The sequence below is a fragment of the Cydia splendana genome, chromosome 7, assembly GCF_910591565.1.
Source record: "Cydia splendana chromosome 7, ilCydSple1.2, whole genome shotgun sequence".
Lineage (NCBI taxonomy): Eukaryota > Metazoa > Arthropoda > Insecta > Lepidoptera > Tortricidae > Cydia > Cydia splendana.
The window spans coordinates 18,838,858-18,849,605 of record NC_085966.1 but is presented as its reverse complement, the minus strand read 5'-3'; the positions used below and the strand labels follow the sequence as shown (position 1 = coordinate 18,849,605).

The 10,748-nt window shown below is 37.9% G+C and overlaps 1 long non-coding RNA gene across 1 annotated transcript; it reads right to left on the bottom strand.

The window, feature by feature from the left end:
• Positions 1-2,098: 2,098 nt before the first annotated feature.
• Positions 2,099-10,069, bottom strand: LOC134792531 (uncharacterized). Its single transcript, XR_010144444.1, has 3 exons — positions 9,535-10,069; positions 5,858-6,049; positions 2,099-3,236 (listed from the first exon to the last, which is right to left on the bottom strand). It is a non-coding gene; the product is annotated as an uncharacterized LOC134792531 (long non-coding RNA).
• Positions 10,070-10,748: the final 679 nt, after the last annotated feature.

Sequence of the window (10,748 nt, the reverse complement as noted above, 5' to 3'; positions counted from 1 at the left end):
GCCTTATTTTATATATTAATTTAGGACTATATCACAAAATCAATCAACATTTGGCATGATGTGCCTCATCCCTGTAGTTGCAGGCGTCCATAGGCTAGGGTAAATGCGGGTCGTATGATTGCTTGCCACCAGTGTGGTATAAAAACAACTGTATAAAAATGGCTATAAAGCATTTTTTGGAACAAAGTTCCATATCACACGAATGGACTTGGCGGATGGAGGCTAGGCGAATAAAAGTATAAGAGTTTTCCGTCACGAGTGTCTGTCACGACTCTTTCTTAATTTCGTTTCAACCGATTGTCCCATGACACTCTCGCATTTTTTTTATTACGATATAAGTTTAGAGTGATCAATTGTACTTACACTTATTTTCCTTAGGATGTAAATACCTAATCCAATTAAACACAAAACCATTATAGCCATTTTTCGACCACTTCCACAAAAACGCATGTAGGTATCTCTTAAACTAAAAGTGTTGAAATGGTTACCACCATACACTAAACACTCCCACATATTTGAATCCTCTGTATCCTGTATACCTATCTGCCTTTAAAAATTATTCAATTAATTGATTGATTTAATAGCCTTTTAAAATATGTTTACACAATTTATCAATCGTGACTGAATTCCGGATTGGTTAGATGGGTGTGTGCCTTTGCTGCTCAACTTGTTATAAAATGACAATATGACGGACGAATGTCTGAAATGTCACCGTATTTATGAATTATTTTGCTTTTCTTCGTAAGTATGTTGAAAAACATTGTGTGTATAACATATTTGCATATTTATACTGTGATTACCCGTTTTATGAAACGTCCGCTAAACTAGCATAGGTCCGACGCTGACAGTGGTCACGGGCGTACTGGCGTGAGGAATGGGCGCAAGGTATTGCCGCGTAGGGTGTAATTTAGTAGGCAAAATGTTGAATTCATCAAATGATGAATGAAAAAATTAACGTATCGACAAAAGGACAAGCAATAATGAAGATTTACTTAAAAGCTATCGACTGAAGTAAGTATCATATACATTTTCGTGGTAGTACTTCTGACATAAGGAAATAAAGACAGTGTTAGGCATGTTTTCAACTTAAGATTCTATCGAGAAAATAATGAGCCGTCGTGTTTCTGACAAGCAATAACGTAGTTCAAGGACTGAAGTCATACATACTAGAAAATAATGCATGAAATCCTTGTAAAAGTCTGTAAATATGGTGACAAAATAGCCGATTTTACTACACACCGCGCCTTAAGGTTCAAATCTATGTAACAGCTCATACGAGTTAACATGTTTTGGTAATGTATTTAGGACGTTCGACCATCTCAATGTAGACGAGTTGAATCTTAATACTATCACGATACAGGATACGGATTTAAAGGACATTGTTGCTTTAGCACGTGGCTAGGTATAATAGAGGTAGGTACGGGAGCTAAACCGCCCGTAGGTATAAAAGAAATAATGGTTTTTGTTAAAAGCTTATAGGGTCTTAGGCGTAAAAATAAGGCATAGGTATATACTATAATAGTAGATGCAAATAATCCAATTAGCTCCAGGATGGTAGTGTAATATGTAGTTCGTATGCGTGCATGTGCCTCCATCAATTGGTTGAACAAGACAGATTCGAACTGTCGACCTCCGTCTGTGGTGATGTGAAGAGCATCAAGCATGCCAAACCGAGAGATCTACCAAAACCAAACCAATCTACTAAAAGTTTGCAAAACTAACCGTTTCTACTACTGTTTTAACATTGTTCTATAGATAAATTACTTGGCTATCGGTATGGTATTTGCGGATTCCTGAATTCGACGCCACTTTTATTCTACACGTCGTGAAAAATATTGCGGCGTCGATTTTGGCTTCCTTTGTGTGACGTAACACAAAAAAAAACACATACATTTTCTTCATTTTGTGTTACATTCTTGCATATTTTTGTGAATATTCCATTGTGTTACCTACACTTTTTTGCAATTCACTCGTTTACGGGTTTTACTAGTGCTGCACTCTGGTAACAGAACATTGTATTCTCTATCGCCATAATTTATGACGTTTTCAACCAAAAGGTTAACATTGTCGGTTGTCGACGAGGCTGATTTCAAATTGAAGCTTTATGGAAATACTTAGCGCCTTATTGACAACAGATAATAAGTACCCCTTTGGTTGAAAATGATACATTTGTCCCTATTAACATAATTTAGCCATAATTATAAACGTATTCATGAAAGCATTTTTCAGCTTTAGATGTGCATATGCAGTCATGCACATCTAAAGCTGGAAAATACAGACTTATAAATCGAAATGTAATAAGTGACTTATGAACATATTCCGATTGATCAAACTTTAATTATTCTATGTGCGGCAATTAGCACTGTACGTAAATACATACCTATTTCGAAAATTTTACTGGCCATATGTAAGTACTTACTGCAACTACAAAACGTTGTGCGAATAGTTAAGGTGGTTCGCTTTCCATACAAAAAACAATTGCGTTATATTAAGTAATTACACACTATTAGGTACTTAATTGTTTTTTGTATGGAAAGCGAACCACCTTAATTGCCAACGAGAGGCGATAAATTGAAACACGATCTAAGGGAGTTCTACTTTTCGAACATGTATGTTTGGGACTGCTTCTAACTCGACCTAGCAGAGATACTATTTTCTTGCGCATGATTGCCAGAAAACTTCTAGCTTCGCAAAAGATGCCAGATGCACTACATCTACGAGGTAAGCCCAACAGCATTGTGAATGCATTGTTATACTGCACTTTTAATGCATTGTAGGCTCGCTTCGTATAGTTAACCCACAGGCCGCTCGAGTAAAAGGAATGGCAATATGATCTAAAGAGCGTTGTACCTTGACATTACTGATATTATTAACATAAAAGGTTTACATTTGCTCCATGTGAAGCTGTTGGAGGAAAGAAAATTATAAAACTCATGAACATTCCTTTTCAATATTTTACTGACAGGTGAATAGGTTCTAAAAATGTAGTGCAATTTCCTTTACTCGTACTTCGTATTTTCACGGATACGTCCGAACGTCTCATATATGCTACTTGTATTTCAGTCAATACAAACAGTACTGAGGCGAGGTTGACTAAAGTAGCTTTTATACCTAACTATTCGTATCTTCTCCTGCAATTGGCGACTGACACGAAGACGTCAGACGCCCGAGGCGCGCGACGCACGTCCGGCGCCGGCGACTCAGCAGAGACTCATTCTGGCTGCTTGTATCAGCTCCTGAAATTTGAGAATAATTATATTTAGAATATTTGTTTAAAATGATTTTATCAGTGCAACATAAACTTTAATTCACTTTCATAACTTTCCTGGCTTATTTTATATAGGCCCTACATACACAGATGGCGCTAGAAATAGGTACGTAACTTTTATGAAAACCTAAATGTTAAATGTTTTAAAATTATGCCTGCTTATATGACCTTGTATTATCGTAGTTTATATAAACTGATATGTCGTTTTTACAAACACTCCCTCAGTGGACTTGTTGTACAAAGTAGCAACAAAGGTCTTTCAAATTCTGAAAGTGTCATTACGGGATTGTCCATATGAGTATGACACCAACGAAACGGCCAAGCCGTACTGTTTGACCAAGATGTTGGCTTTATACTGTTAGAGCTTATAAAGTTAGGAATGACAGAGTAAAAGTCTTGGTACCTACTACGGGATCTGATAACTTTTTAGTGTAAAAGCTTTATGCAACTAGTCTTGGCAACACTTTACATTAAATGTTTTGGTGGGTTGTTCTAACCTCAAAAGTAGTATACTAGAGGTAATTGAGGTAATCTGAAAAAAAACCCGCCAAGTGCGAGTCGGGCTCGCGTTCCATATATATGTATATTACACAATTTTTAACAATCAGTACCGGATTAAGATATTTTGATGCTTTAAGCATTTCTAGACCATGGTGCGCCCTCTCCCTAGGGTCATCAAGATTACATTGATTTTTTTGGTAAATTGAGAGAAGTTCAATGCCGCATTACAGCTGAGAATGGAAATCAGTCACATCATTTTATCACGAAAATTGACAGTGCCGCAGCAGTAATGTTGCAACAGAGTACCTAATACTGCTGCAGTCGCCACCCGAATGTCACCTTTATCATATCTAAGAAAGTGATTGAAACGCGAGCGAAGCGAGCGTGAAAATTTTTCGATATAAAAACGCAATATGATAGACAGTTGTACATTTTTACTTTTAGTATGGAAATCAGTCACATCATTTTATCACGGAAGTTGACAGTACTGCAGCAGTAACGTTGCAACAAAGTAATGTTGCTGCAGTCGTCATCCGAATGTCACCTTTGTCATACCTTAGAAAGTTATTGAAAAGGCGAGCGAAGCGAGCGCGAAAATTTTTCGATATAAAAAACGCAATTTTACTTTTAGTCCGAACCAGGCCCGAATCCAGGATTTCATACAGAGAAAGGATGGGACAGTTTTCTATCAGCCTAGCTTCGCATAGGGCTCGATATTTAAGGCTCTCAGCGAGGTTGTTTTCATGCATAAAATATGCAAGAAAGTAGAGCTTGGAATTGACCAAGTGAATTGAATTGGCGAAGTGTGAGCAAGGCAGTAGGCCCAGCTGCGAAGAGGAAAGCTTGGATTTGGATCCACGCCCAAGTGTAATTACTTAAGGCAGAAGATCAACTTTGCCGTAAGGCAGAAGGCCTCGCATAAGACCTAACGCCGAACCGCAAAAGAGTGGGTTGAAATCGAATCTATGCATGTAGTCACACCTCTTCTACTGCTACCGATTGTTTCCCAAAGAAATACGCGCCATTATTTTTGCAAACTAGCTTTTGGACAGCTAAAAAAAAATCGTGTGGTAAAAACGATGTCTCTGTCCCTAATTTTAAAATTTGTTCACCTTTTTCAACCTGGCATTTTGGTGCCCCCCATGAACGTGGTGCCCTAAGCACGTGCTTGTTTTGCTCATTGGTTAATCCGGCACTGTTAACAATGTATTTTTTATGTGAAACGTGAGTGAAATCTAACACTTTAAACTCTCGCGTTTTGTACACATATTTAATTACACAAACGGGTCTACCGCGTTTGGTTGGCGTTTGTGGGTTTGTTGGGACGTCAGTCTTTCCGTGACCACAGCTGGTGCAACTCAGCTGAAACGTCGGAATTAAAGGTAAAAAAACAATGAAATTATATCGCGGTAGACCCGTTTGTGTAATTAAATATGTGAGTGAAATATCTTTAAAAAATCCGTAGGGGTCGGATCTAAAACTGTAATTAAGTCCGACTCACGCTTGACGTACATTTCTAATAGGTTTTCCTGACATCTATAGGTATAGAGCTATTTTATGTATTTTTTTCAAAATTTTAGACCTAGTAGTTTCGGAGATAAAGGGGGGGGAATGGTCATTTTTTGCCTATTTTCTTGAATAACTTCTAAACTGTTTATTAGAAAATTATAAAAAAAATATATTTGAGATCCTTACAATAAGCTCTTTCATTTGATATGTAACATGATATAGTTTGAAATTTATTTTTTTTTTTTTTCATTTGCCCCCCAAAAGTGGTCCCCATGTTTAAAATTAACTTGTTTACGTTACATGTCCATATTTGGGTCACAAACTTACATATGTGTACCAAATTTCAACTTGATTGGTCCAGTAGTTCCGGAGAAAATCGGCTGTGACAGACGGACAGACAGACGCACGAGTGATCCTATAAGGGTTCCGTTTTTTTCCTTTTGAGGTACGGAACCCTAAAAAGGACTATAATTATTAAAATCATTTAAATTAATTAAGGTAAATGTGTGGAAAACTGTCAGGTAAGACGACAAGCTCTTTCAATCCTTCAACTCTTGCACTTGTACATTCTCTACTTACAGAAGTTTTGTAGAGCAGAATAAGCGAGGCATCCATGTAGAGGTAGTGTAGGGACGCTCGGCAGGAAGCAGGTGGGCTGTCGATCACGTGTTGCGTTCATTCAGCCCAATTCCCTAGAGTTGGAGTTGCAGCTAGGTTACTGTCCCGGCGGCATTAAGTGCCACACCATTCTCCTCGAATCTTCTTGTTTTCCTGCAGAACAGAAGAACATCTTTAAGTTCGTTTTCTTTCAGTGTGTCTTTACCGAATGTATTATATCGCGGTGCCGCATACATGAATTACATGATAAGTTCGCCTTTGTACTAATGATGTGTGTTCTTTCATGTTTTATGTTTCTTTTTGTACAAGGACTATACCAATTTTAATAACAAAACTTCCGTGAGACACAGACATATTAAATATATTAAAAACGGGTCACTCACGTATTTGACAATAATGCCATAAATGAGGGTAGTTTCTCGCCCCCCTTGCCGCCACCGGCGCCTGCGCCGAGTTATCGGGCGCGGAGAGCTGCGGCCCGCAGTCTGCGCCGGTCCGTCACCGTAAACGCAAGCTCCTGATGACACTCCTCGGTACGGAGTGAAACATGTCGAGCGTTTTTCGACTTAAAATACGTGAGTGACCCGTTTTTAATATATATTTAATAAGGACTATACCAAACAAACTTAAGAATATCCACAAATGGCTCAAAAACAAATGAAGGGACCGGATGTGGTGTCTTCTCGGAGGACCTGAACATACTCGTATACATCTCAAAACCCCTGGGTTACACTGGGAACACAATACGGTATTCCAAGCTGTGTAGAAATAATAGAAGCTTGCAATGCGATAAAAAGACGAGAAGTAGAACAAGAAAATATAGTAATACTGTCAGACAGTAAATCAGTACTGCAAGCACTAGGTAGCTACAAACTTACATCGGAACTCATACTTGAATGTCATCGAGGCCTCACTGAAGTGAGCAAAGAAGGCAACAAAGTAACAGTATAATGGATAAAGGGGCATAGTGGATCAAGAGGAAACGATGCAGCGGATGAACTGGCCAGGAAAGGTTCAGAAACCAGCTAGACCAACATCACAAACAGCTTCACAATAAGTACTGGACTAAAATGAACACCTGTAGGCAGACCAAAGAACAAAACTACAAGCTTACACCAAAATATTACTAAAAACACCCAGACACCAACTACGCAAAATAGTAGGATTAATCACAGGACATAACAGACTAATCCAGCGGTCGGCAATCTTTTAGCAGCCAAGGACCAAATAGTAGTTACCGAAGTTGATGCGGGCCGCACTTTGTTAATATTTATGACTTTATCAGACATTGTCGTTTGTCAATATTACATATAAAATAGCCTAGGAGGCTCGCGGGGTGCAAGTGAGAGGTTCGCGGGCCGCTAGTGAAAGGCTCGCGGGCCGCAAATGAGAGGTTCGCGGGCCTCTTGTTGCCGACCGCTGCACTAATCAAACACCTACATAATATGGGTAAAACAGACAGCCCCATGTGCAGAGTGTGCATGGAAGAATAAGAAACAGTAAAGCATATTTTCCTACACTGTAGGTAGAAGGTAGATAGAAGTATACAGGAACCAATACCTAGGGACTCCGTGCACATTGAAGGAGGCAGTTAGCAACCTGAAGACACTGCTAGGTGTCATGGAGGAGCTGGGGTGGCTATAGTTCGTTTTTTTTAGCATTAGAAAGAACTTGGAAGAAGGTAAGCAATCTTGACATGTCTTTTAGTTGAAAAACGCTTTTTAAAAATCAATAACTATTACTTATTAGAATAAGAATAAGAATAATTTATTTCTAAAAACTGTTACAAACATAGTTACCAGGGGCCCCCGCACTAGGTTACACCTGTATCGCGGGGAACCAATTACACTTGTATAACAGAGTTTCGTTATCGTGTGCAGGTCATACTATTAATATAATATCACATAATAACATTAAAACTTACATTTAATACTTAAAACTAAAAATTAACAATTAACATAGTCTAAGGTAAAAATTACAGTGAAGTGACACTTTGCAAAATAGCTTGTCTCTGTGTAACTCAGTGATTGAAGTAGCTTATAGGTAGTGTTTTTGGCCTCATTTGCAGTGCTATCTTTTAAATCACAGTGCTTGAGAATGGCGTTGTAAGTTGCTGCCTTTATGTAGTCCCCGAAACGTTTAGCAAATGCAGATGATACTTTAGGTACCGGTAGATTAAATATGCGCTTGTTATGGAGTGAATTGTAACAAGTCAAGTGTTTAGATGATATATGGGTGATCACAACTATTTTATGCAGAAACAGTTGACGAACGGTAAGAAAGCAGAAGAATATAAATGAACATATTAGATTCATAATTGTTACATATATATTTGCCGTAACTTCTTTTTAGACTGTGTTTTTCAATTAAAAGACACATCAAGATTGTTTACCTTATATTATCTAATGCTAAAAAAAACGAACTATAGAGTAGTGCTACCTCGTTTTCACGCAAAATAGGCCAATGGTTGTCGACTTGTGGAAAATGCCCAGTATAACTAACTAACTAAGGGGATCCACCAACATAGGTATGTATCCTTTTGTAGTTTTGCTGAACCTATAAACACAATTTTTTTACTCTTAAGTAGTAGTTTTTGATGGTGTTTGATCCATTGATCAGTGACCCAGTCTCAGTTTTTCTGATAAACAGCTGTCTTAATGTTCTAATTAAGTCCATTTCGGAGATAATCCATAATTTATTTTTTTCCTATAAGGCCTCTACAAGCGTGTACACTTGCCTTAGGGCCGGCTTACATATTGATTAGTGTTTAGAATGAGTTCATACATTTGCTACTAAACTTAAGTACAATCTCGGTCGATTGATGTACGAAATGACATTGATATGTCACAGATTTCAATTGTTTGGTTGAGTTAAATGTAATGCCCGTGTTACAACAACGCTATATGCTACATTTAATTACTTTTTAAACATTAAAAAAAACAAAAAAGAAAACAAAAAAATTTTTTTTTTTGAAAATTAACTATGCCATTTAGTTCTTATAAACGTACTTAACTATACCCCGAAGTTAACGGAATTCAATAAAAACACGGTGTATATTGGGACATTTTTACACAAATTGACTAAGTCCCACGGTAAGCTCAAGAAGGCTTGTGTTGTGGGCACCCAGACAACAATATAATTATTCAATATACAAATATCTGTTTCATCAAACAAATAAATTCCCTAACCAGGATTTGAACCCAGAACCATCAGCTTCACAGGCAGGGTCACTAGGCTAGGCACCCACTAGGCCAGACCGGTTGTCAAATATAACCAAGATATTCTTTTGAACAAACTGCCATGTCACTGCTGGTTTCAATCTGTGCCCTTCATAATCTACATACGTAAGTACGTGCTGTCTGTCTCTCATGCAGTCTAAAAAAATTAAGTGTGGGGTACAAACTTTGTGTCGGTCGAAAGTCGAAACCCTCTTGCCTTATCTCCTGATCCACCTTTCAGTACTGGTCATCACTCAAGTAATTTTCCAAATTTCTGGGAATACTTCTAGCTCGAGACAGAGGTTAAATATGTGCCATAGCGGCTCCGCCAGCACCATGCTGTACAGTCCATACGCACGAGGGAATACCATGCGGACACTAAGATTTTTTTAGCTTAAGTTGTTGAATTGCGGCACTTACCTCCAACTTCGGCTTCTCCATTAATTAATATTTTTTCAGTACCTCGTACCTCTACTGAGTCTACTGTTTCTTTTATTAGAATTCATTTATTGTATTTGTAAACCAACAAGTGTCAATACTGTCAATGTCACTGAAAGATGGCACTAGAAAAAACCGATTATTTTTAAATTGTCAAGAGCTAATGTCAGAACGTCCCTACTAATTTTGACAGCTCCCTTAAAAAAAAGAATGTCTCTGGTTTTTGGCTTCCAATTATTGGGTCGTACATTATTGGGTCGGGCTTTCTCGACCTGGACCAATAATGCGCAGCCCAATAATTGAAAGCCAAGGGACTCAAATTAGTGGACGCGAATTATGGGGTCGTACATTATTGCCCTGTGAAAAGAGTGGCTTCGTATTATCGCCCCGGACCAATCTTGCGCGGACCGAGAATGCTCAACCCAGGAATGTACAGCCCAATAATACGCGTCCACCATGGACGCCAATTATTGGGCTGTACATTCTTGGGTTGAGCATTATTTGGTTGTACATTAGTGGCTCCCACAATACCGCCCCACTGTCAAAGTCAGTTGTCATTGTCAATTCAATTTCGACTGTTGGCGATCTGCATTGTTTGAATAGTTGTTTGCAATCTGCATTTAATTGCGAAAAATAGCCATTGAATAGAAGAAAGGTTGTTTAGTTGAATTTACGAAACTTTGGAACAAATAAAGAGTATAAAACGGTAATTAACGCATTTGTTAAAAGTAAATTCAGAATTAACTTTTAGTCCACCCTCTTTTTTGTTTTGCATACTAGACTTGTTGCAACTTTCTTAAAATTGAATTAAATTCATACAACTCTGTCGAAACTAGCCATACATTTATAGTTCTTAGTTTAAAAATATCAAACCACTGGTTCCTAAAGTAGGTAATTAATATTTATTACATTATTTTCAGATCTGTAACAATGCGTCCACGAAAACAGAAGAAAAATAAGAAGAAGCTAACTCAGTTTCTTAAAGAGTGCCAAATATCAAAACTTTCCAATGAAAAAGTTGAAGGAACCAAGCCTGCTCAGCCTGAGGAACTCCTCGATGTGAATCAAAATGAAAGGGAAGATCAACAAAAAAAAAATCTGAAAATACCCCCAATATTTTTGCATCAACCTGTGGATTTTCAACAACATGTTCACAAGTTGCTATTAGCTGGTTTGGAATTCTACCAGCCACATAA